Source organism: Ovis canadensis, chromosome 18 (assembly GCF_042477335.2).
Source record: "Ovis canadensis isolate MfBH-ARS-UI-01 breed Bighorn chromosome 18, ARS-UI_OviCan_v2, whole genome shotgun sequence".
Classification (NCBI taxonomy): Eukaryota; Metazoa; Chordata; class Mammalia; order Artiodactyla; family Bovidae; genus Ovis; species Ovis canadensis.
The window spans coordinates 46,289,110-46,316,087 of record NC_091262.1 but is presented as its reverse complement, the minus strand read 5'-3'; the positions used below and the strand labels follow the sequence as shown (position 1 = coordinate 46,316,087).

The following is a 26,978-nucleotide window of genomic DNA, read 5'->3' as shown; positions in this document are numbered from 1 at the left end:
CTTGGGTTGGGTTGGAGGCCAGAAACTCACTGGTTCCAAGTGCCCAGGGACCTCTGGCCACTGGGGGGCAGCAGAGCCCCAGGGACCCCTGAGCCCAAGGGCTGGGCTGTCCAGAAGTGGGAGGCAGCTGAGCCGGAGCTCTTCCCTTTGGCACCCTGGGTTCTGGCTGATGTTGACGGAGAAGTCTGGTCTACTAGCCACACCCCAGGCCTCATGGCAGCCTGAAGATGCAGGTCTTTGTGATTATTCTCCCCATTTAGCAGATGAGGAACTGAGGCCTCAGAAAAGGTCAGGACCAACCCAGGACCACACAGAGAGGATTTGGCCCTCACACCCAGGGCCTGAAACTCAAAGGGGACACAGCGAGGGGAGAGGAGGACAAAGAGGACCCAGACTATTCTCTCTCTTGTTCTAACAGTCCTGACTTACACACCCTCACCAGTCAAAAGGATCCTCCAAGACCACCGGCCTGTCCTGCCCACATTACAGATGAGGGAAACTGAGGCCCAGAGAGAGGTAGGAGCGCTCAGGAGAAAGATGGTGACCACTCTGTGGGGGAAAGAGCTGTAAGATAGCCAAGCACAGGGCTCGGGAGCCTAGCAGAGTTACTGAGTTAAGTCTAGGCTATCAGGGCAGGCTTCCTGAAAGAGGTGACCTTTGAGCAGAATTGGAGTAAAAGGCAGATAAGAGCACCTCCAGGCAGGGAGAGAAGAGTGAGAAGAGTCTGAGTAGGTGGCAAATTTGGCAGGGCTGGAGCCCAGGTTAAACAGGCTACAGCAGGACACTGGGGCGGTGATAAGGGGCCAGGCCTAGCATCAACCATGAGCACGAGTGGAGGAGTCTGGAAGGGAGGCTGCACACTGGGGACTCTGAGGGTGGGGGTGGTTGTGTGCACACTGCCCTGCGCACTGCTCAGCTGTGCTGAGCACTGGGCGTGCCTATGGGTGGACAGTACACCCAAGAAGCTCACTTTGGTACTGTCCTCACTCCCGAGGGTCCAGCTGAGAGAGATGGAGCCTCTGGGACGGCTGGATGGGGGGAGTGGGCCTGTTACTAAAGGGTTGTGGGGTTGGGGAAAAGACAATGAGGATAAAAAGGACAGTGAGAGGCGATAGGGGCCAGGACCTCACTGACTTCCTTCTCAAGCCAGCACAAGTCAGCGTCGTGGGACCCTCACTGCCCTACACCATACCATCGCTATCATCATGGGAGAAACCTCTTCTTGCATGTCCTCAACTCTGGGAAGCTCACCACCTCAGACAGCTCTGAGAGGGAGAAATTATCTTTGGCTCCTAAGTCTACTCTATTCTGTATAACTGTTAGCTCTGTACCTAGGATGCCCTGAGAGTTCTGCCTGAGGGTCTTCTCAGGACATCCCCTGGCTCCTGGGGTCTCAGTACCCAGTCCCTCAAGCAGACAGAGAGTACTGCCTGTGATCACCTGTCAGTTAGCAACCCAGAGAGGCCAGGGGGATAGGCTGCATTGCTCAGCTGGCCCGGGATTTGAGGGGAGCCTTCCAGCCCTTGGCACTGTCCCCACAGGTTGGGGGAGGGAAGAAGGATGAAAATGGGGAAGCAGAAAGAGGAGAAGGAAAAGAGGGGAGAAAGGAGGACCGGGATGAGACCAGGAGCTTGGTTGCTAGGGACAACAGCAAGGCATTCAGAGATGAAACCAGATGCAGAGGAGGGTGGCAGGAAGAGAGGAGCTGGGGTCCGGATGGTACATCCAGGGCTTGGGGGTAAGTGCTGCCCAGGCAGCAAGGACCCCAGGAGGCCCAGGTGTGTGGAGGCCCCTGGTGGAGGTTCCTCAGTGGCTGCTCTCACCTCAACCCACCCGGAGGCAGGCATTCAGGGTGGAAGCCAGGGTGGGGAGGGCTGGGCCTGCCATATTTGTAATCTCCCCACACTTGCTTTCACTCTTGGGGCTACAGTTTGTATGGGACTCCAGAGTTCAAGCAGTCACCGAGGCTGGGACTGGAGCAGGGCTGGGCAGGAATGCGTAATACAGCATTGCAGCCTTGCCCAGGGCCCCTGGGACCCGCTGGGGCACCAGCCTGCCCTCGCCTCCTCCCTGACTCTAACCAGGGGAGGAACAGCTGCAGAAAAAGTACAAGCTGAAGGCTCCAGACTTCTGAGGCTTCGGGATACTCTCAGCCCCTCTAGGGGCTTCATGTTCTGTGTTTATAAAATGAGGCAAATAACCTTGCCCTTAAATGTGTTTATACATTTAAACACATTTATAGTTGAGTCTATACACATATGAACATTCCTTGTTAAAATTTGCTGTTTCTGTTGTTTAGTCACCCAGTCGTGTCTGACTCTTTGTAACCCCGTGGACTTAGTAGCCCACCAAGCTCCTCTGTCCATGGAATTTCCCAGGCAAGAATACCAGAGTGGGTTGCCATCTCCTTCTCCAGGGAATCTTCTGGACCCAGGGGTCAAACCCACATCTCCTGCATTGCATGCAGATTCTTTACCATGGAGCCACCAGGGCATACACATGTGAATATCCCTTGTTAAGATAAGAAATAAATGGAGAAAAATTGATAAAAGGAAGGGAAGTCACATTTACATTGCATTTTACTCTGTGCCACGGAGGAATTTATATTCCCATTTTCCAGATCAATAAACCAAGGCTCAGAGAGACCTGGTTAGTGAGACTACTGGGAACTAAGCATAAAACTGTGAGACTCCAAAACCCTCCCCACCTCTCACTGTTGCTCCCACCAGGACCTCTCTGACGCCACCATTAGGGTAACGCCCCAGGCCAAAACTATCTCTTTTCATGTCTGGTCTCCAAACTCCAGCTTCCACAGTGTCAGCCACTGCTCACCCTACCTTGCCTCCTCTCCCTAATCTGCCTGCAGGGTAAAGCACGCCCCTCCCTCAGATTGGAGGCCCCAGCCCACCATCCAGTACAATCAACTCCCCGTGTCCCTGCCACAGCCCCACATCCTGGTCTGTTTACTTCCTGTTTGCTCCTGTTACTACTACTATTACATAACAAGCCACCCCAAGATAGAGTGGTGTAAACCACTGACTATTTCATTATGTTCAAGGATTCTGTAGGTCAGACATTCAGACGGGGTAGGGAAGGGACAGCTTATATCTGGTCTGGGTGGTCTGGGGCCTCAACGGCTGCGGGTGACAATATCTGGGGTCTGGAATCATCCAGAGGCTCCCAACTCACACTGACTGGGCTGGGAGCTAGGCTGAGGCTATTGACCGCAACACCCACATGGGGCCCATTCACATGGCCTGGGCATCTTCATAGCACAGTGGCCTCAGTCCCAGTAAGACTTCTGACACGATAGCTTGGAGCTCCAAGAGTGAATGTCCCAGCAAACACAGTGGCGGCTGTATTGCATCTTAACCCACCCTCAGAAGTCCCAGTGTGACTTCTGCTGTACTCTATTGGTCAGAGCAGTCACCAGCCTGCCTAGGTTTAAGAGGAGGGACACAGACCCCTGACCCCAGGAACAGGTGGCCAGGTCACACTGCAGAAGAGCCTGTGGGGTGGGGGAGATGGTGTGGCCATCTTCAGAAAATACAAGTGGCCCCATTGCCTCTCTGTCATCGCTGCCATGAGTTCCCTTCCTCTCTGAGCCTGGTCTTCTCGGTGTCCAGCTACTGCTTTCTCTTCTCCAGAAACCCCACCTAGACTGGCAGCTACAGCTCCCACATCCTGAGGATGGAGCCACAGCTGCACGTTTGCCTCCAAAGGGGCATCTGGTCTCCCTGGCTCTTCCCTGGTTCTCCGGCTCCTTCTCTTCTCTTGGCCACGAACTTGCCCATGTTTTCCAGGGTGAGTTCCAACATCATCTTCTGAGGATGCTCCTGGGACCTCAGCTCCCCAATAGGACCTGCATTCACGTCTTTTTGCTAACGACCACTCCTTTTATTTCCAGCTCCAGCTTTCCCCCAGAGGACCAGGTGCCCTCACCTACCTACCAATTGCAGGGTCTTGACCTTCCCTTACACTCAATACGGCCCAAGCTGATCTCCCCAAGATCCCCTCCTCCCCCACAAAGGGCAGCCCAGATACCTGTCCCTCAAGCCAGAAATCCCTCTCCCTGGGACCCTCAGCCAATCCAAATCCAGGTCCTCTCAGCTTAACTCCCAGGCCAGCAACTGCTCTCCACGGGACTCTTCCCTGAATGCTGGTACCTGCCTCCTCCCTGAGTGTTCCTGGCCTCCACGTTTGATCCCCTCCAGGACACTCCCCAAGCAAGCTCTTCCAACATGAAAAACTGACCTTGCTACTTCCCACTGAAAACTCTTCCCAGGCTTCCCAAACGTTCAGGACCAAATCCCAGGTCCTTTCCAACACATGCAGGCTTCAGCAGCTGTTTGAATTCTTCCCTCCTCTCCAGTTTCAGCCATCACCACCCGCCTTCCTCCTCACACCTGTGTTTGGGGTGCCGGTCCCCTGGACCCACTGCATTATGCTTCCTGGCCTTTACAAAGCTGCTCCCTGGAACTGGAATATCTCTCCGTGGCCCTAACCTAGGAAGATCTGTTTACCCTCACAGTGCTGTCCAACAGAACTTTCTGTGAGGAAGGAAATATCCTGTCTCTGCACTGTCCAATATAGTAGCCACTTGAACCTGGCCAGTGCTAAGGAGAAAACATTTTAAAATTGTATTTACCTTCAGTTAGGGCTTCCCAGCTGGTGCAGCGATTAAAAAACCCACTTGCCAATGCAGGAGACGAAAGAGACGTAGTTTTGGTCCTGGGTTGGGAAGATCCCCTGGAGCAGGAAAGGACAACCCACTCCAGTATTCTTGCCTGGAAAATTCCATGGACAGAGGAGCCTAGCGGGCTATAATCCATGATGCTGTGAAGAGTCAGACATGACTGTGCTCACATGCATGAGCCTTAAGCTAATGAAATACACAGGCCGCACGTGGCCAGTGGCTATCATTGGTTAGTGCTGCTTAAAGGTGTCACCTCTTTCAGGAAGTGCTCCCTGACCTCCCAAGCTTGTACTGCATGCCCGTCTACTCCCGTGATGCTCTGCTCTCTTAAGTGTTGGTCTCTTTATCCCTCTGCCTGACCTGTGAGTTCCTTGAGGAGCTGCATCTTATTCCTCATGGTATTTCCAACTCCTGGCTTTTACCTCTTACTCAATAACTGCAGAGTAAATGAATTTTCTAGATCCAGATCTGGGCAGAGGATAGACCTTACATAAAGACCAAATCCAAAATGAGTCTGCTGTAGATCCCGGGTAAATGAGAGTGTGTATGGGTGTGTAAGTTTGCACGCAAGCGTGGGTGTAGCCCCACCTGACCTTGGCAGGACCTGGGCAGGCTCTCAGCCAGCGGGGGATGGTTATCTCATACACAGATGCTGGTGTGCTGGGCTGGACAGGAAGTGTGCCTCTGAATTGGCCTTTGTGAAAATCAAACCCTGTTTTCATCCTTGTTTCTAAGATGCTTCATCTGCATTGCAGATGAATCTTTGGGGAGTTGAAACAGAAAAGCTTCCAGTTTTCTGTGTGGGACCACCTGCACTCTCAGCTCTTTATTCTATAAACAAGGCCCTTGCAGGCGCAGGGGAATTTGCCATTTAAATGATCCTTCACCTCCTGAGTCCAAGATTTGTTTCTTGGTTTATGGGGCTCTTGTTCAAGTTTTGATATTGGATTTTCTTCAGAAGGAGCCCTGGGCTTCCATTTTTTCCCCACACGCCACTCCCTTCCCATCTATTCCACCCTTCTCTAGAACCATCCACACCTCTGGCTGGGATGGGTTCTCCTACCTCACCACGCCAGAGTCAGGTTCTGAGCTAAAGAGAGGAAACAGGCATGGTTCCTGCTGTTTAAGAGTTTGCTAGCAAAAGAGGGAGCTAGTTGTCTTTCTCTTCTGCCCTCAATTCCCTACAATCTCCTTTAAAAGGCAGAACTTCAGAAATCTGGCCCTGGACAAGTTCTCAGAAGCCTGATCTCTTGCCCCCATTGTACCAACTGAGAGACTGAGGTCTGGGGAATGGGCTGGACTTGGCCACAGCGGAACAGAGGGAAGGGGACCATGAGTCCTTAGGCATCCCTGGCCTGGCATTCTGGCTGCATCCCCCCACCACCCCTCCCCCCACAACCATTTTCCTCCACCTGGGCTGCCACAATGGAGCTCCATGCCTCTCTCTCCTTGGCACAGGCTGCTGATGAACTGCCCCAGTTGTGGCTGTGCTCTCCAAGGAGGACACTTATTTAAAAAGTAGTGGGAGACCTCACCCTTTACAAAGCAGTAAGCAGTTCCCCAACAAGGAGCACAGTAATTACCAAACCAGGCAGTGGGTGCCTCTATGACTGTTTTTGTGTTATGAGTCTCTTAAAACGGCAATGAAAGGGCATGTCAAGATCTTGCAGCCTGCAGTGGGACCCCCACAGAGGAGTGAGATGCAGCTATGGCAGCAAAGTGCATGACTCAGCCAGAGCTTTCTGGAAAACTGAAGGGCTGGCGGTAGGTTAGGCAGAGGGCGTCAGTCACTGTTTCTGTGGCCGGGATGAGTCCCTCCCACTCTCCATGCCCTCTAAGTCCCTCTTTGCCTTGGGGTGGGGAGAGGGACAGACTGCCCGTGCCCTATGTAAGATGTAAAAGGTGCCCAGGGTCCTCTTATCCCTGCAACGGGCCCCTCACCTGTGAGGCAAGCCCCAGTCCCTGAAGGCTCCGGCTGCCGCAAGGAGACCTTCTTGCTCCAGAGGGCTCTGCTAGCTCTGTCCCCAAATTAGTCCTCCCCTGCATGGCCCTATGGGCTTCCCAGGTGGTGCTAGTGGTAAAGAATCTGCCCGCCAGTGCAAGAGCTGCTGGAGACACGGGTTCAGTCTCTGGGTTGGGAAGATCCCCTGCAGAAGGAAATGGCAACCCACTCCAGTATTCTTGTGGGGATAACCCCATGGACAGAAGAGACTGGCGGGCTGCAGTCCATGGGGTCGCAAAGAGTCAGACACAACTGAGCGTGCACACACACTTGGCCCTGCCTTCCTTAAACACTGAGAAGCCAAAATCAGAATGCTAGCGAAGCTCAAGAAAGGGTCAAAAGGGGCCAGTGGCTTCATCTGCTTTAACAATGAGAGCACTGGATGAGGCATTTTCCAGTCCCCGTCAGATATCAGGAAGGGTCTCCCAGCACCCAGACACACAGTGTGGCACCAGAACAGAGATCCGTGAAAAGCACGCTTGGGAAACCAACTGGGCAGGAATTAAAGGCTCTGGGAAGTTATACAAGAAAGCCTCTGTTTAGCATGGTGTTTCTCAAGCTTGCCTGACCACACTCGTTTTCAGGGTATCACCTTTGAGTAAGTTGAAAGTTACATTTGCCTGCCTGTAACAAAGACTCAGCATAATGGCCTGAATAAATTAGTTGTGTCTTTCACTGCTCCATAACTGGAGGCTGGCAGTCCAGGGTCGGTACGGTGGTTCCACATGTCATCAGTGTCCCGGGCTCCTTCTCTTTTTGGTTTCTTCCTCAGCACTGCTTCTATCTTCCATGTCACCTCAGGGTTCAACGTGGCTGCTGGGCTCCCTTGTGTATGCATTCCAGGCAGGAAGCAAGGAGGAGGGAAGAGAGGAATCTGCATGCTCTTTATCCATGTCTCTATTACAGAACTTTCCCAGGAGTCCCACTCCACAGTTCTCCTTCCTCATATCTCATTGACCTCTTCTGACTGCAAGGGAAGCTAGGACGTGTAGTCTTTTAGGTAGATACACTGGCCCCTGGAAGAGAAAAAGCAGACTGTTACTAGAGCAAAAAGGGGAAATGAGTACTGGGTAGACAAATGCAGTCTTCTCACTACTGTGTGTTTCTGTGTGCTAGGAACCAGTCGGAGTCTGGAAGAGCTGGGTCCAATCCCTCTTTCCTGCCTGTGTTTACAGGCTGTGTGACCTTGGATAAGCTTCTTAACTTCTCTCAGCCTATATTCTTGTCTTTAAAGTAGGGATTATTATAAGGACCAAAGATATGAGGTATATACTGGCATTTTTATAGACTATGAAATGTTACAGAAATGAAAGATATTCTTGTTTTATTTGTTCCTCTAGGTAGCTTCTGGAAGCAGGCAGGGCAATTCTTATCTCACCATTTGACTGAAAAAGAAATTAAAGCTCAGAGATATGAACTGACTTCTATAAAGAGGAAATCTGAGCCGTGTCTTTGTTAATAGACTGAGCCTTGATCCCCGCCTGAGCCCTGAACTCACTTATCGACCAAGCCTTGATCCTGACATAAGTTTAAGTTCTGATCTTAGTTTTAGATGAACCTTAATGCTGGTTATAAACTGAACCTTGATCCCCACTTGAGTCTAAGCCCTGACCTTGATCTCTGAGCTCTAATAAACAGAGGACCTTTTCAACCATCTGGCAGTTTCCAAAGATGTCCCCTGGGCTCCAGAGAATTGAATAAGGACAATGCTTATTCCCAGGCCTGGAGAACCATCATCCCAGAAAACCAGGGGTTCTCACATGTCTCCCAGGTTTATCTAGATCTTGCAAACCAGGAGATAGAACAAACCGTACCTGTGGACCCCGGGGGAGAGCTGAGCAGTTGTCCAGAGAAACAGGAGAAGAACGAGGCCTGCTTCCCCCTAGTAATTTTCCCAGCCCAGACAGCTGTAATGGGGAAAGTACTGAAATTTAAATCAGAGCCCGGTAACCTCTCTGCCCGCCTGCCACCCGCTGCTGCTGCCACCGCTGCTGCGGTAATCTCAGGCTGGCTATCTCCTCCTGGGGAGAACGACAAACCAACTCAGGGATAGTGATAAATTTTCAATTTTATTTTAAAATATACCAGATGGGAGATTTTATTGGAGCCATAAATATGTCAAAAGCAATGTTGGTGTGTGATGGGCGATGCCCCCTCCTTGGGGCCTCTCTCTCTGTTTAGAAATTCCATCAGATTCTTAATAAGAGGCTCCAGTTCGACTGCAGCAAAATAGTCTCTATATTAAAGCAATTGAATTTCCATTTGCCAGACATCTTGTGCTTTAAGCTTCCAGGTTCCAGGGGTGTGGGGTTGCTAAGCCGATTCTAAATGAACCTAAACTAATAACTGCACAGCACGCTGGGGGCTGTGAAAAGAGTGGGAGGGGAGGTGAGGCGGGGAAGGGGAGGGAAGAGGAGGGGACACCACCAATCACAGACCTGGGGCAGGGCACGGAGGGACTACCTTCACCTCTCCAGATTCAGAGCCAGCCGGGCATGAATACCCCCGAATGACTGAAGGAACACTCCCTCTCTTCACCAAGGAGAGACTCACGTCCAGAAAGAAGAGGGGCTGAATGCTGGCCCCTCTTCTCCTATCATTGTTTTCTTTGCTGTCTTGGTTAATCTGATATTAAATTAGCCTTCTGGGGGGGGACACAGGGGTGGTAAGGTGACCTGGGGCTTGTTGAAAGTAGGGCTGGGAGAAGACCTGGCCCTTCTCCCTCCAAACTCTCCAAGCAAAGGAAAGTGTATTCCTCCCAGGGTTTTCCTTGTGCTCTCGTCCTTGCTCTCTCCCCACGCTCCATCACCCCGCCCCAACCCTGGCAGCTGGTCTCTCCTCCATGAAGTCACTCTTTGCTCTCACAGAGACCCTAACCTTTAACCAAGCCTCAAAGCATCTGGAATGGGAGAACAGCTCAGGTCACAAACTCAAGGACATCAGAGGTCAGAGGATCCAAAGAAGGGAAAAAGGAGGCTCAAAGAGGGGGCACGGAATACAATTCCTCTAGAACAGTCCAGGAGTGATGCCTACCCACAACCTTTCTGCCTCATCCTGCTCCAGCCAACTTGAACCAAGGGTCTAGGTGACACCTGCCTGGGTCCATGCAGCTCCAGACAACATCCAGGTAGTAAGAAACAGAGCCTCAGCAAGATATCACCTTTGTCGAAGGCAAGCTGCCTGACCTCACTGAGGCTCTTATCTCAAAAATGAGTACACACTTATGGGTCCCAAAAGCAACCAAGAATAACAGACACAGTGCTACTTATACCTCGAAGTATCCAAGAGCTTAAATGACATAATTCATAAAAATTGTTTGGCTTAATGCTGGCCCCTAGCATAATAGCTCCCAAAATGTTGGCTATTATTATTCCTTGGTTATTATTATTATTATTATTATTATTATTATTATTATTACTTCCCTGGTTGTTTCTAGTGGGTTTTATGCTCCCCTTGGATCTGTGTCCTCCCAAGTTGTCTGACATAGGATTCTATACACAGGAGCTGCTCCATGTCAAGTTAAATTGTTGAGACTGTTCCTTCCACTGGGCTAAGACATGGACTCTAGAGGCAGTCAGAGCAGATTCAAATCCTGGTTTTTCATTTTCTTGATCTGCATGCTTGGTGTCTACTTTGAGCCTCAATTACTTATCTGTGAAACAGGTTAGTGATGCTTTCCCTGCCTTCCTTTCAAGGACCAGACCTAGAGAATCCTCTCTTAAACTGCGCTCTTTCTGCTTCCCCCAGCTTGTCTTGTCACCTGAGTCTTTCTCAGCAGCCCCACATGCCCGAGCCCCAAGGGGGTCCTGAGAGAGGCAGGGCTGGGGGCGGCTCTCACCACTACCCCATCTTCCCCACCCTAACCTGACCGTGCACGTCCAGGATGCTGTGTGCTGCCCTCCAGGGCCCTGCTGCTGAAGATGGACTCCTGGCGGATAGCACGGCAGTGACCCTCCTGGTTTTACATGAGGTGCTGGTGCAACAGATCTGATAATGCAGCTGGACGGCATGGACACATGGACTCCAGTAACAGGGACCACGGCCAGCGCCACCATGGGGGAACCCCCCGGATGATGACTAAATTCTCATTTACGGGGACAGTGGTTCTATCTTCTGAATGTGGAAATGTGCTTCTCTTTCAAGAGAAGGTCATGGCTTTCATCAGAGGGTTTCTAGAGCCCAAGACTGTTTAGAACCAGGAGTTTAATTCCCCACCCAGCGTCTTCCTCCTACCCCATCCCACACACCCTCAGCTGGTAGGGAGAAGATGTAGGGAGAGAATGCACACACGCCTGAAAGCGCATGTATCCCAACCCTTGGCAAGCCTTGGACAGGACTGCGAGGGCTGCCTGACACCCAAAGACCCACGAGGTGAAACCTACAGGTGCTCGGGGAAGGGCTGAGTCTGAGTCTTCACAGCCTTGGACAAGCTCCTGTTCCTCTGTGGGGTCCCCTGTTGACCTCCAAAGTCCCTGCTGGCTCTGTTGTCCTCTACTCTGGTGGTCCCCCTTGGCTAGGGAGGGGCGTCTGATGGCCCAGTGCTCCATGGTGAAGGGCATTCCACCCCACTGACCTAGCAACAACTGAATAGAGTGAAGCTTTGCAGAAAGCTCACCAAATCCCAGGCTCAATGGCAGCTGCTCACAGACCTCAGTCTTCATCATCTTCCATTTTAGAAGTGGAGAAAGTGAGCCCTAGGGAAGTCAGGTGATCTGTCTAGCGTTGATGTCACATAGCCAGGATGTGGGGGGCTGCCTGGGACGGAGAGCAGCAGGGGGGCCTATGGATGTGCTGGCTGCCAGGCCCCTCCTGGAAGCCATCTCTTCAGAAGCTGCAGTCCCGTGAGAGGCCAGGACACTTAGTAAGCTGAGGCTCCCTGAGTCGAGGCACATGCTCAAGATTACACAGCCGAGGACAGAGATGAGGTTCCAACCTAAGTGTCGGAAGACTTCGTTTGCTGGTCCCCAAACAAATGAACACAGGGTTACCCTGCTTTGGGAGGTACTGTAATCTACACACTCATCCATTCATTTGTTCCACAGGTGTTCATGAAGCGCCTACACTGTATTTAGATATTAAGTGCTGGGGAGGGATTTGATGTTGATCAAGACAAACAAAAGTCCCTGCCTTTTTGGAGCTTATATTTTAATGAAGGACAAAGAGGAAAACAATATAAATAAGTTAATTACAAAGTTGCAGAAGGTGATAAATCTGTAGAATGCCACAGAGCAGGATCAGGAGGGTGGGGAGGGCCGGGAGGAGGCAGTTTGAAGTCAAATGGTCAGGGCAGGCCTTGGTGAGAAAGTAGAAATCAAGAACAGACCTGAAGCAGCTTAAGCAGTGAACCAACAATGAGGACCATGGGGAAGGGGGATGGCAGAGGAGTGGTCACCTGTGCAAAGGCCCTGAGGTGGCAGTGGCCTGATGCACTTGAGGACAGCAGGGAGGTCAGTGTGGCTGGGACAGAGCGAACTGGGGATGAGTGGGAGGTAATGAGGTGGGAAAGGGGACCGAGAGATATCATTAGACCTTGGCATTAAAATTGTCATTGGAAGGTGGGCCTTCATGGGTTAATCTGAAGATTTCCACCAGTGATGGAGTTGTGGGCTCCTGACAGCCACATGTGGCAGCCAGCTGGGAGGAGAATGGGAGTTGGGGCGTGATCCCTCATCTCCTCTGGGGCCCCCTCTCAACCTTTCCCTTCCCCCAGCTCTGCTTGTGATATGACCCAAGGGGGGCCTGGTCGGCTGAGGTGGGAAAGGAATGTTGGTGCCTCTCGGGGAGGCTTCCTCAGCCTAGGAGGGTCTAGGTGCGAGCCCTCGAGGACTTGGCTGTTACTGGGCCCTGCAGGAGTACTAAAAACTATTAGCCGGCAGACAAAATGCTCTGGAGGCCCAGGAAGCCCACCGTGGAAGGCTGCAGCTAGGTTTGCTTGGAATTTAATGAAGGGCCCAAAGCCCAGCATATCACTCTATGCTGCATATGCCTCATACTCTACCCCCGCCCACCAGGCCTTCTGATTATCTGACCCCTGGCCTGAGGAAACACAAGCTCAGGGAAGGAAAGGGCTTGCCTGTGGCCACACAGCCCTGGAGTTTGGAGGCCTGGCTCAGGCTACCCTAGTAATCCCGACAGGGCAGCTACAGCCCAGAGGAGGCTGCTACCTGCAGCCCAGGCAAGACAGTGTGTGCAGAGTGGGAAGTGGATATCACCCTGCAGGTAAGGCTGAGACCAGTGGGTTCTTGGGTTGAGTGTCTCCCCATCTGCTTACTAGCTGTGTGACCCTGGAGAAGCGTCTAAACATTCCTGGATCCTGGTCTTCTATTTGTAATAAGAGCATGGTCATACTTATCTCTCAAGATTGCTATAAGGGGTAATCCCCTGGTGGTCCAGGGGCTGAGACTCTGCATTCCCACTGCAGGGGCCTGGGTTTGAGCCCTGGTCAGGGATCTAGATCCAGCATGCCACAAATAACAGTTCACGTGCCAATACTTAAGATTCCCCATGCCAAGACCCAGCGAAGACCCAGCACAGCCAAAAATAAAAGATTTCTGCGAGTGTGTCAGGGAGTATGATCTTGTCGCCTCCCCAGAAGCAGCCCAGCCAACATCAGATGCTGCAGCGAGTTCTGGAGCCAGACATCCTGGCTTCCCACTCTGGCTTGGTCACTTACCAGCTGTGTGGCCTTGAGTAAATTACTTAACCTCTCTGTGCCTCATTTTCCCAGCTGTAAAATGGAATTAATGATAGCCTCCCTTCAGTGGATTGGTGGGAAGATAAATGAATTCATCTATTTAAAGCACGTAGGCTAATGCCTGGCACAGGGTATGTGTTAAGCCTGATCACAGCACAACTCCAGGGGGCGCCTTTCACATGCACATGAAGTACAGCTCACAGCATCCCCACCCTGATTATTTTGTCTTCCTCCTACTGCCTGCCCTCCCTCAAGTGAGAGTGGGTGAATGGAGGCTGCCAGGCCGCCCCGTGGGCCGGGTCCCCAGGGCAGACCCTTGCCGGCTCATCCCGGCCATCGATCGGCCAGCCACCCATGCAGGCAGCAAACCAGATGGGCACTTTTAACAGCTTTTTAATGTGATGGAGCTCACTGAGCTTAGAGAGTAGGGGCACGTCAGGGGAGGCAGAGGAAGCTTTCAAGGTCAACCAGCGTCAGCCTGACCTTGAAGCCGCGTCCCCTCCCGGGGAACAGCCCAGCCAGCTCTGGGAACCGCCAAGCCCAAGGCTGTTGCGACTGGGACCCTGGGAGTTTCTCATCTGTCAAGGAGGCCCCAGGGGGCCTCAACTGGAGAAAAGTATTAAAAAGAAAAAAAAGCAGCAACGAAGAGGCATTAAATGGATTAAAGAGGCAGGTGGCTGGGGGACTAGGGGCAAAGACATGTGAGGGAGAGGAGCCACGGAGCCCTCTGCCCAAGGTTCCGATGTTGGCTTCCACTTCTTCTGTCACACGCCAGGAAAGTCCCCCAAGCAGAAGAGGCTGGCAAGATAAATGACTTCCCCTTCATCTCATCGCCTTCTCACAGTCTCCTCAGCAGGACAGCTCTGCTTGCTTTGTCCTGTAGATTAATAAAAATGAGGGTCGGCTCCCTGAGAGATGGTTCAATTATCAGCTCCCCCCACAGAGCATCTGGCTCCCTGAGGACAGGAATCGGGTGGCCCCCGCCCTTGCAAAGTGGGGCCACTCGCCAGGCCATCCTGCTCCCTTCCCAAGGCCTGCACACTCCCTGGAGAGGGCAGGCATTCTCCAGAGACAGCTTAGCACCTTCACTGGGCTCCCCCGCAGGCTTGTCTGGGCAAGACGAGACCTTGGCCTTTCCCAGCTGCTGCTTGGAATCAGGTCCTTGGCCGTTGGCCTCAACTCCTCCATGTGCTCCAAGCATCTTACAGCTCGCGTAGTACTTCTGCTCCTGTTGTTAGCCTCGTAAGGAGGCGGCTGTCACAAGTCCACTTTACACACAAGGAAACTGAGGCTCAGGGGTTTGGGACAATTTGATAGAGTTGCTAAGCCAGTGGGCAGGGGAGAGGGGAGTTGAAATTCAAATCTGAGGGTTGGTTCCCAGGCCGGAACACAGCGCTCTCAGTGGTGGGTCAGGTTCCCAGGGACCCCAGAGAGAACAAGGGCAGGGGCGGCCCCCTCCCAACTTCCTTCTGCCCAGAGTCTGGGCCGTGGCCAGGGTACCTTGGGGAAGGAGGGCCAGGCCCCTTCCAGAGAGATGTCATGGGAAACTCAGGGCTTCAGACATCCCTGGGTGTCCACCCCACTCCAGCAAAGCCCAAAGGGATGAGGGGATTTCAGGCCCTGCAGAAGGCTCCCTGAGCTGGGAACCAGGCAGCCCCCTTCGTGCCCCAGCTCTGCCCTAGACTAGGAGAGGCCTTGAACGGGGGAATCTCTGCCCTTGGTTCCCCATCTGTGAATCAGAAGGTGAGGAGTGTGAGGAGTGTGGACTAGAAGATCCCCCTGGCTCACACACAGAGGATCTGGCCCTCCACTCTAAACTGGCCTAGGTAGAGGAGCTGAGCCCACTGCCCACAGCGTAGGAATTCAGCATAAGGACTGGGGGTGGGAATTCAGGGACTAGGGTCCTGGCAGCAGGCTGCAAGCCATCTGCAGAACCCAAACTTTCCCACAGATGCAGCCCAGCCCCCCAGAGCGGGCCCCACAGTTCCCACTGCAGCCCTTCCAAGAGGAAACCGCAATGCGTGCAGAAGCCAGGCAGAAAATAAACAGAAAGCAATGTCCCTAGGACCTTGAGGCCCTGGGCCCAGCCTGAGGCAGCCCAACAGAAGGCAGCCACAGCCAGAGTAGATTCCCACTGAACCTGTCCTGACTAGCCTGCCCGCCCTCCCACCCCCACCACCACCCCTGCAAGAGGAGTCACTGCCTCCCTGCCTCTGGCTCGGACGTGCAAAATGCTCTGCTTCCCACTATGAGCCAGGGGCCGAGAGAACAGGCTGTGTATCAGCAGATGGAGTCAGCCTGGTGCTAACCCACTGGATGGGGCAAGCCTCATCCCTCCCTGGGCCTCACTGTTCCCATCTGAACAATGGGCGCAGCACATCAACTGCTTTCTAAAGCCCTTCCTGAATGCTCAGAATTTGATCATAGAAGCTGGCACAGGGAAGTCGGCTAAGAAGGGAGAATAGAGGGGTCTGCCTGAGGGACTCTATCAGGAGGGCCCGGCATGGGCATTTAATCTAGGCCTCCCCGTCCACATCCAGTTGTGCAGATGAAGAGACCGAGGCTTTCCCAGGCCAGCCACACCGAGATGGAGTTGGGAGTTCCGATTCCAAGGTTCTGAGCCCAAGGCCTTGAGGAGATTCTGGCAGGCCCTGTCAAGCACAGGGCAGGCTGGGTGGTGGGCAGAGCAGTGGGGTGTGGACCAGTTTGTCCCCGTCCTCTTCTGCCCCTCCCCCCAGCTTTTCTCCCAGGGCCTGGCCTCTGGCTGGGCTTCTGTTAAGTGGAGGAGGAAGTGAAGGCGGACAGGAAGTCAGCTGACCTCCGCAGGACATATTCCTCCAGGGATGGGGTTGGGTGAGCAAAGGATGTGGGGGCATCTCTCTTCCCAAGCAGACACAGAGCCCCCAGTCCTACCCCCCACCTCTGCCACCCCCCACCACTTGTCACTGCCCGGGTCATCCCTGGCCCTCCAAAGGACATTCACAAGCAGCCTTCTGAGTAGCAGAGTCCCAGCCAAAGTCCCTCAAGTGGACAGCACTCTCATTCCTGGGCCATCCTGTCATGGAGGACAGTCATTCCCATTTGACCACAGGGGACACCAGACTCGCCCGTTTCACAGAGTTGATGAGGCTCCAGCCTTCAAACTCCAAGTTCAGGTCTGAATCTACACAGAAGGCACCTGCTTCAGCACCCAGCCCAGGCCCAGCAGACACAGAGAAGTTCTGCCTGCATCACTCCTACCTGGGCTCAGATCTTTCCAGCGCGTGTCTTTCTGCCTGTCTCTGCCCCTTCTCTCCCACCGCCTCCCCCGACCCCTGAAAGTCCCCTTCTTGGGACTTTCATAGGACACAGATGCAGAGCACACGGACTTACCCCCCTAGGGAGGCTGTGGGCTGCCGCTCCTATTTCTTGCTGAAGTTCCTGCTGCCCTGGAGTCAGGGCAGCCCTCAAGGCCTCGTGGACACAGGGTGGCATGGTCACACAGCCACAGAACTTGGAGCTAAGAGCCCTTCTCCCTGCTGAGCAGGCTAAACCCTTAATCCCCTTACACAAAGCCCGCTGAATCCTTCCTGGGGGGAAGGAGGTGGGGGCACAAATTGGCTTATTTCACTGATGCAGAGAGGCTTGCTGCCATGAGGGCCAGCGGTTGCATCCCTGCACGTGGCTGCAGGCTCCCTCTCACCAGCACACACAGCCCTCACTACCCGTTACCCACCCCCACTCCCTGCACCCAGGCCTCCAGGGACCCTTGCAGTCAGGAATACGGGGATTCCACACTGGTGCCTTCCAGGATGGCTATCTGGGGATGGACAGGTCTGGGATGCCAAGTTCATAAATTGACCTGATGGTTTAGCCTAGGGATGGGTATCTGATAGGAACTGCTGAGGAAGACACAGTCTAAGAGTAACATACACACTGAAAATACACACTTCCCAGAAAATGGTGACATGGGGGATGCTTCTGTTCAGTCCCTTCACCCACTTTCCATAGCCCTGTGCAGAGGCCTTCCTGGTCAGAAGAAAAATGTTTAGCAAACTCTCTTCCAATAAAATTTCAGACCAGCCAGAGCCAGAGTAGCCTCAAAGGAAGAGACAGCAACGGATGGCAATTTAGGCATTCTCGAAAGAGATCATTTTTAAAAGAGAGAGAGAGATGCTTTGGATCAGTAATCTTTTCTGGTGTTCTTAAAAGCCCAAGGTTATGTTTCTACCAATGTATGTGAGTGAGGGCAAGACAGTGTTGGTATCCACAGAGGGAGGCAGGCAGGGCCTTGGTAACACAGGTCCACACAAAGACTTGCACAGGAAGATCCATAGCAGGTTCATTCATAATAATGAATGAAGTAACCCCAAACTAGGAACAACCCCAGTGTCCATCAACATTGGATAGACCGTGGTACATTGATACAGTGGAATACTACTCAGCCGTCTAAAGGAATGAACCGCTGATGGGTGTAAGCACATAGAGGATTCGCAGTCATTACGCTGAGTTTGAAAGCAGCCAGGCACCAGTGAGGAGAACTGCCTGATTCCACTGGTATGAAAAGCCGTAATGGGTTTGGTGATCGGAATCAGAAGACTGGTCACCTCAGGGCGGAAGAGGAGGTGACAGGAAGGGGGCAGGAGAGAACTTTCTGGAGCGATGTGGCAGAAGCATTCTGGATCTTGACTGGGGTGGTGGGTGTATGTACGTGGACCACTGTCTAGGTACCCTTAAGGCTGCATAAAGATTTCATCCCCATAAATGAACATGTAAATAATAATATGAGCATGCCAAGTAGCATTTAGTCAGTTGAATCTTTATTTGAAATAATTGTAAATGTACAGCAAAGTTGTAAGACCAAGCCAAAGAACTCCCATTTGTCCTTCACCCAAATTCTTTAACAATTAACATTTACATTTATCCCACCATTCTCTCTGTATGTATATACACATATTATTATAATTGCAATATATACAAGTATACACAAATATGGGCTTCCCTGTGGCTCAGTGGTAAAGAATCCTCCTGCATCACAGGAGACACGAGAGATGTGGGTTCGATCCCTGGGTCGGGACGATCCCCTGAAGGAGGGCATGGCAGCCTGCTCCAGTATTCTTCTCTGGAGAATCCCACGGACAGAGGAGCCCGATGGGCTACAGTCCATAGGTTTGCGAAGAGTCGGACACAAATGAAGGGACTGAACATGCACGCGCTTATATGCATATACGGGGTTTTTTCTGAGCCATTTGAGAGTAGCCTGCATAATCATTTTGAGACTCATCCATGTAGTTGCATGTATCAGCAATCCATTGTTTTTTATGGCTCAGCAGTGTTTCATTGTATCAAAGTACCAAAGTTTACCCACTGGTGATGGACATTAGGGTTGTTCCTAGCTTTTGGTTAAGCCTGCTGTGAATATTACCTCCCAACAGTTCAGTGCATACTTTCCAAGAACAAGGATATTTCCTTGTTTCTGTTATCAAAATTGGAATATTAACATTAATAAAATATTACCTAATCTATAAACCTTCTTATTAAAATTTTGCTATTTGTCCCAATAAGGTCTTCTATTAAAATTTTTTTTTTTTTTCTGATCCAGGATGGGATCCAAGATCACAAGTTGCATTTAGTTGTCATGTCTTTTTAGGCTCATTTGATTTGGAGTAATTCCTCAGCCTTTCGTTGTCTTTCCTGAGCTTGACATTTCTGAAGAGCACAGGCTGGTTATTTTAATGAATGTTCTCCACTTTGGGCTTGTCTGGTGTTTCCTCATGATTAGATTCAGGTTATTAATTTTTGGCAAGATTGTCACAGAAGTGACATTATGTTCCTCTTGGCACATCCTCTCAGGAGGTATCTGTTGTCTGTTTGTTCTGTTCCTGGTGATACCAACTTGGGTTGCTGGTTAAGGGAAGGTCTACTGCCATAGAATTATGACTTTTCCAATTGTATTTAGCAAATATCTGGGGGAGAATCACCTGAAGACTATGAACATCCTGTGTATTAGACTTTTCATCCACTAAATTTAGTGTTCATTGACAATTCTTGCCTGAATCAATTATTACTATGATGATGGCTAAATGTGATTTTCTAATCCCATAATTTCCTCTTTATTAGTCAAGTGTTATTATAAGGAAGAGCTTCCTCCTCCATGTATTTATTTATATTCATTACATTATATTTGTATCAACTCATAAATTCTTATTTTATTCACTGGGTCATCATTCTTTCCTATCACTATTTATTTTGATGCTTCCATAGTCCCAGATTTGGCTGCTGGGAGCCCCCTCAAACTGGCACCTGTGTCTTTTTGACATTTCCTAGTTTTTTTCTGAGCATTTCCTCACTTTCAGACTCAGCATGTACTTCCCCAGGAATCAGCCATCTGCCAAGGAGCCCTTGTTTATTTTAGCAGAGAATGGTCCAGGAAGTAGAATATCCATAACCATATCTATTCTAGTCAAAGCTATGGTTTTTCCAGTAGTCATCTATGGATGTGAGAGCTGAACTATAAAGAAAGCTGAGCACCGAAGAATTGATGCTTTTGAATGGAGGTGTTGGAGAAAACTCTTGAGAGTCCCTTGGACTGCAAGGAGATCCAACCAGTCCATCCTAAAGGAAATCAGTCCTGAATATTCACTGGAAGGACTGATGCTGAAGCTGAAACTCCAATACTTTGGCTACCTGATGCGAAGAACTGACTCATTTGAAAAGACCCTGATGCTGGGAAAGATTGAAGGCACGAGGAGAAGGGGACGACAGAGGATGAGATGGCTGGAGGTCATCATCAACTCGATGGACATGAGTTTGAGTAAACTCCAGGAGTTGGTGATGGACAGGGAGGCCTGGCATGCTGCAGTCCATGGGGTCGCAAAGAGTCAGACACGACTGAGCGACTGAAATGAATGGAACTGAACTGATATCTATTTTAATGTCTATTTATAAACTCATGAGCTCATATTTGTTACATCCTAGAGGAACATTCTTGTCTTCCCTGTTGCCATATTTGTAATTCACTTCTCCAATGGCAAAAACTTAGATCCATGACTTTCATCACATTTATTCATTTGTCCAGTCCTAGAACACAAAGAAAGTCATTTCGGAATTGATCACCTGAGCAGAGACATTACTTTGCCAACAAAGGTTCGTATAGTCAAAGCTATGTTTTTTCCAGTAGTCATGTATGGATGTGAGAGTTGGACCATAAAGAAGGCTGAGCACCAAAGAATTGATGCTTTTGAATTGTAGTGTTGGAGAAAACTCTTGAGAGTCCCTTGGACTGCCAAGAGATCACACCAGTCAATCCTAAAGATATCAATCCTGAATATTCATTGGAAGGACTGATGCTAAAGCTCTAATACTTTGGCCACTTGATGCGAAGACCCAACTCATTGGAAAATACCCTGCTGCTGGGAAAGATTGAAGGTGGGAAGAGAAGGGGATGACAGAAGATGAGATGGTTGGATGGCATCGCTGACTCAATGGACAAGAGTTTGAGCAAGGTCCAGGAGATGGTGAAGGACAGGGAAGCCTGGCATGCTGCAGTCCATGGAGTTGCAAAGAGTTGGACATGACTGAGCGACTGAATAACAACAGGCACTGTGAAGAGCAAAACTGCTAACTTGAGTGTGATGTTTTTGCAGCCCTTTTTTGTCCTTCGTCTGGGTGTGCTGTGCTGTCCTGTCCTGTGCTTAGTCGCTCAGTTGTATCCAACTCCTTGCGATCCCATGGGCTATAGCCTGCCAGGCTCCTCTGTCCATGGGGATTCTCCAGGCAAAAATACTGGAGCGGGTTGCCATGCCCTCCTCCAGGGGATCTTCCCAGCCCAGGGATCGAACCCAGGTCTCTTGAATTGCAGGCGGATTCTTTATTGCCTGAGCCACCAGGGAAGCCTTGTTTGGGAGTATGCAGTCAAAACACTGTGTTCAAAACCTTTTTAAATTATGCTTTTTTTTTCTCCTCCAGCATGGTTATGTTATTCACTTGAAATACAGTTAGGTTTGTTTATGTATGTATTTCATTTTAGGAATTTCCCCCATCTTTTATTATTGTTGCTGCTGTTGTTGTTGTTATTATTATTATTTGAGTACATAAAGCTTTAACATGGTTCCCAAAGTCAATTCTAGTCCAAAAAGTTATGCTGAGAGCAATACTTATAGCCCTCCCACCCCATTCCCACCCAACCTCTGAGGGTAGTTGATCTCATTAGTTTACCCTTCCTGTATTTCTTTTTGAAAACGCAGTCATATAAAATTTCTTACTTCTCTTTCTTTCTGTCATGAAAATTTAGATGCTATAGGTATATTTTTGACTTTGAGTGTTTCATTTAACGTCACATCTGGGGATCACTCTGTATCAATTTATGGAGATTGTCCTCAGTTTAAAAAAGTTCGCTTGTTTACTGAGAGTAACATACACACAGAAAATGGTATTAGAAGTTAGGGATTGCTTTTTTAAAATTAATTAAGCTATTTTAATTGGAGGATAATTACTTTACACTACTGTGATGGTTTTTGCCATACATCAACGTGAATCAGCCATGGGTGCACACGTGTCCCCCACCCTAAACCCCCCTCTATCTTCCTCCCCAGAAGGTAGGGACTTCTGGAGTACTGGTTACCAGGGTGGCGGTGGGGGTTCACTTGATTAAGTTTTGCCTGGTTTGAATGCTGTATATAAATGGGTTCACATAATGTTCACTCTGTGGTTCCTGCTTCTTTTGCTTAGCATTATGTTTGGGACATTTATCTACCTGTTTCAATGCAGTTGTCACTTGTCCATTCATATCACTGTTTAGAATTGCACTGTATAAATATGTTAGAATATTTTTATCCATTATATTGTTAATGGGCATTCGGGAATTTCCAGGTTGCTTTTTGCTTTATAGCTAGTGCTGCTGTGAACATTCTAGTACTTAGACTGTGTTTGGAACATAGGGGCAGAGTTGCTGAGTTATCAGGTATGCACATGTTCAGCTTTAGCTGCTGCTGTTACACACTTTTGTAAAGTGCTACTGTACCAGTTTACATTCCTGCCAGCCATGTGTAAGAGTTCCAGTTGTTCACTTCTGCTCCCAATTCTACTAACATGTGAGTTTTCTTCCTCACACCAGCAATTCTGTGACACCAGCTGGGCCATCCATAATGCAACCCAGTTCTGACACTATCTCCTGGAGATAGCATCAGATCCCCAGGGGTTAGGGGCTGAGTCCTACAAGACTGTTCCTACCACCCAGTCTCAAGTTCAATGCTTCCGACCTGCTGACTACAGACTGGAGGAGGTTCCAATGCCCCCTCCTTGGTTTGATTAATTTCTAGAGCAGCTTACAGAACTCAAAAAATCATTTGTATTGTCCAGTTCCTAAGTCACGGCAGACTCTTTGCAACCCCATGGCTAGCCCACTAGACTCCTCTGTCTATGGTATTCTCCAGGCAAGAATACTGGAGTGGCTTGCCATACCCTCCTCCAGGCGATCTTCCTGACCCAGGGATTGAACCCGAGTCTCCTGTGTCTCCTCCATTGCAGGCAGTTTCTTTACCTACTGAGCCACCAGGGAAGCCCCCAAAACATTTACTAACTAGATTATTGGTTTATAATGAAAAGGCTTTACTCAGGAACAGCCAGATGGGGAGACAGAAAGGGTAGGGTGACATGGGGGAGTGCGCAGAACTCGCGTGTCCTGGGAGCGCTGCTCTCCCTGTACCACCACATGACCGCCATACAGAAGCTCCCTAAATCCAGTCCTTTGGGGTTTTTATGGGGATTTCATGACATAGGCCCAGTTGGTTAAATCTCTGGCTATTGGCAATTGAACCTAATCTGTAGCCTCTTTCTTCTCTCTGGAGGTTGAAGATAGGAGCGGGCAATAGGGGTGGAGAATGGGACTGAATGTCTAACTCTCTAATTACGTGTGGTTGCTTCCTCTGGTGACCAGCCCCCATCCTTCAGTGATCCCAGGCACTTTCCTAAAGTCACTTCAATAACATAACAGAAAACACGTGTATTCCTCTCATCCTTGGAAATTCTAAGGATTGCAGAACTCTGTCCTAAGAACAGGACAAAGATTAAATATATATTACTTATTAAAAATCATAATATCACACTCACCAACATCAAACAAAGACCGCATTTCCCCTTTATCACCACCAAACTGGCCTTCTGTGAGAAGCAGCCTGGTATGATGAAGGGGCTCTGGCCTTGAAATCAGAAGACCTGGCTCTGCCAACCCTAATTGGCTGAGTTGTGTGATCTTGACTTATCTAAGCCTTAGTTTTTTTCTCTGCACAATGGGAATAATGGCCCTCGTCCTGCTTTTGTGACAGACACCAACTGGCATCAGAAGTGGTGGAGTCTCCAGGCCACTTTCGCCCAAGCCTGGCTGCCTACTTCCTGGGCACCGGCTGTACATGAGACAGAGATACACTTACCCACATGCCAGTCCTATGCCTGTTCCTGTCCTGGGTCATTTTCTTCCATCAATGGAATCTTGTGGATTCCTCCACCAGAAAGCTTCCCTGATCACCTCCATCTTTCTTCTTTATAATGGAGAGCCTAGACCAGAAAGAGCAAGGCTTGAACCCATTTGCTTTTGGCTGGCTCCACTGCTTGTGATCTAAGGCTGGTTTCCAGACACAGGGCTGGGGACCTGAGGACCGCCTGCAGCATCTCTGGGGCAGTTTGCAAACTGCTGCTTTTTGGTGCAGTGCTAGAGGAAGTCATCCAAGTGCGGTAGCATATGAGAAATAGACAAGTTATCTTTGCATAACACAAGTTATCTTAGAGCAAGCAACTGCCACATGCCTTTGTGTCAGTGAAGAAAACAGAACACCCCCCAAGCAGGACCCCCGAATCCCTCAGAGAGCCCACGGGAGGAGTGTGTTCCCACCTTTCTACTCCTCAGCTCACCTGTATGTTCCGACCTGGGCCAGGCTTAGGTTTAGAAGCTCTGCCCCTGTCATCTGTTAGGAGGGACTGAGCGTGGCACTGTGCAGGCCCTAAGTGGGGTTCTGAAGTGTGTTCTTGCCACAGATGCAGAGGGCCTTGTGGGGAAGCTGAAACACAGACAAAAACGACTGAAAACTACGTTCCAGCAGAGGCCCAGATGGCCTTCAACTAGAAAACTGAAAGCGAAGTCGCTCAGTCGTGTCTGACTCTTTGTGCCCCCATGGACTATAGCCCACCAGGCTCCTCAGTCCATGGGATTTTCCAGGCAAGAGTACTGGAGTGGGTTGCCATTGCCTTCTCCAGGGGATCTTCCCAACCCAGGGATTGAACCTGGGTCTCCTGCATTGCAGGCAGATGCTTTACTGTCTGAGCCACCAGGGAAACCCCAAAACTAGAAGGTGGATGGCTAATGGGGATCAGCTAAGAGGGAGGAAAGTGTTCCAGGCCCAGGTTACAGCCTTAGTGCAGACACAGAGCTGGGGACCTGGGCATGTTCATGGGATGAAGGATGAAAGCAGATGGTGGTTCTATCACCAAGGGCCTTGAAAACCTGGCTGATGAGGTGAGATCTTATTCTATGGGTAACGGCCAGGGAGATCTGCAAGGAGATTAAACCAGTCACTCCTAAAGGAAATCAATCCTGAATACGCACTGGAAGGACCGATGATGAAGTTGAAGGCCCAGGCCTCTGGCCACCTGATGAGATGAGCCAGCTCATTAGAAAAGACCCTGATACTCAGAAAGATTGAAAGCAAAAGGAGAATGGGGCAACAGAAGATGAGATGGCAGGATGGCATCACTGACTCAATGGACATGAATTTGAGTCAACTGGAAGATAGTGGAGGACAGCCTGGTGTGCTGCAGTCCATGTGGTCACAAAGAGTCAGACATGACTGAACAATAGCAAAAAGGCCAGAGATCTACTGGTGCTTTTGAGGCGGTGGGTACGGGGTGACATAATCAGAGGTGATCACACACGCTCACCTGTGGAAGGCCCTGAGCCAACAGTCTCCCCAACTTGCTTCCACCATTTGAGCTCCCTTCCTTAGGAAGACAAAGACTTTTCTGGCACCAAGAGGCCCTGCTAAAGGAAAAACTCTAGATATCAGTGCAGACTTTGATGTGATTGGCTACTCAGCCTGTGATCCTTGGAAAGCTGATTCCAGAGGCCAGGTCCAGACTATGTGTTTGTGAGACTTGCTGTTGTTCAGTCACCCATTTGTTTAGTCACTCAATGACTGACTCATTGTTCAGTCATTTCCAACTCTGTGACCCCAGGGACTGCAGCATGCCAGTCTTCCCTGTCCTTCACCATCTCCCTGAGTTTGTGAGGGTGGGCGAAGGAAGTGTTTGTTAATCATCAGCCAGTGCCAGTCAGCACGCTCAGTGTCCTATGTTCAATATTTCACTGTTTGTAACAGCTCTAGTAGAAAGGGATTAGTCCCATTTCACAGATGAAGAAACTGAGGTCTGGGGCAGGCTAAATTATCCACGCAGTGAGTCTGTCCACACAGCCTGCCCCTGTGATGATGCCCCAGGCAAAGTGTGTGTGACTCCCTCCTCCAGAAGTCCGGTGTGGAGGGAAGTCTGAGCCTAGTGCCTACTTGGCCCCTGTAGTACAGCCCCAGAGCCTCCAAATGCCCTTCCCCAAAGAGCTACCCTGGTGATCTCCCCAGCTGAGTGCGCCTGCCCAAAAGTGCAGGGTTGCAGCCTTTTCACAGCACAACACAAGACGTCAACAGGAAAAGGGAAATTGTGTTCAAATGAGACACAATCTTCTTGATGTCCCTGGGGTCCTCCCCCTAAAGGAGCACTTTCTGCAGTGTTTTATGCTTTTAAAAAATGCTGCCACATAATTCTTCCAACTGCCAAGTTTGTGAAACAATATTCTCAGCACTATCTTCAAATAGCGGACACTGGGTGTCATTTCACTCAAAGGGCTGGATTCTCTGGCAACTTGTTCAACAAGCTCTTAAATATCTGCTATGGTTGATGTATGACAAAAACCATCACAATATTGTCAAGTAATTATCCTCCAATTATAATAAATAATTTTTTTAAAAAAAAGAAAGCCTATACAGCAAGGAAAAAAAAAAACTACTCTGCTATGGGCCTAGCACCGTGCTAGGATGTGAAACTCCGTCTGGGTGTGCAATGGGGGAAGATGGACACTCTACAGGGTTAGAACAGTAGCAACAGAGGCCTGGGGTGAGCCATGATTAGCTCTTCAGTGATGGGCTGGGTAAGGTGGGAGGAAGGATTCAGGGCCCTCGTGGGGGATTCAGACAGGTAGGTGGCCTGGACCAGGCCTTCAAGGAACATGGTTTTCTAGGACGGAGGTAAAGGGTGACAGTGGGGAAGGGAATTGTGGTCTAAAGACTGGCTTGAGTGGAGAGGAGAGGAGAAAGGGTTAGGAAGTGTGGGAAAGTGAGATGGCCCTCCTGGATGGGCTGTGGGAAACAGCCGCAGGCCCGCAGCAGCGCCCCTCCCAACGCCCTGCCTGAGTTCCCTTCACTCACAGCCTTACTCACAACCTTTATAGACTCTTGCGGTTTCCCATACAACCAAGCTGTTTCATACCTCTGAGCCTTCGCTCGCACTGTCCCCTCTTCCTAGGATACCCCCATTCTCTTCCTCTTCTTCCTCTAAAGACACTGTCT

The 26,978-nt window shown here is 50.3% G+C and overlaps 1 long non-coding RNA gene across 1 annotated transcript; it reads right to left on the bottom strand.

Annotated features, from left to right (window-relative positions):
• Positions 1 to 7,047: 7,047 nt before the first annotated feature.
• LOC138423807 (uncharacterized) lies at positions 7,048 to 23,925 on the bottom strand. The gene is made up of 2 exons (XR_011250456.1): positions 23,802 to 23,925; positions 7,048 to 7,714 (listed from the first exon to the last, which is right to left on the bottom strand). It is a non-coding gene; the product is annotated as an uncharacterized lncRNA (long non-coding RNA).
• Positions 23,926 to 26,978: the final 3,053 nt, after the last annotated feature.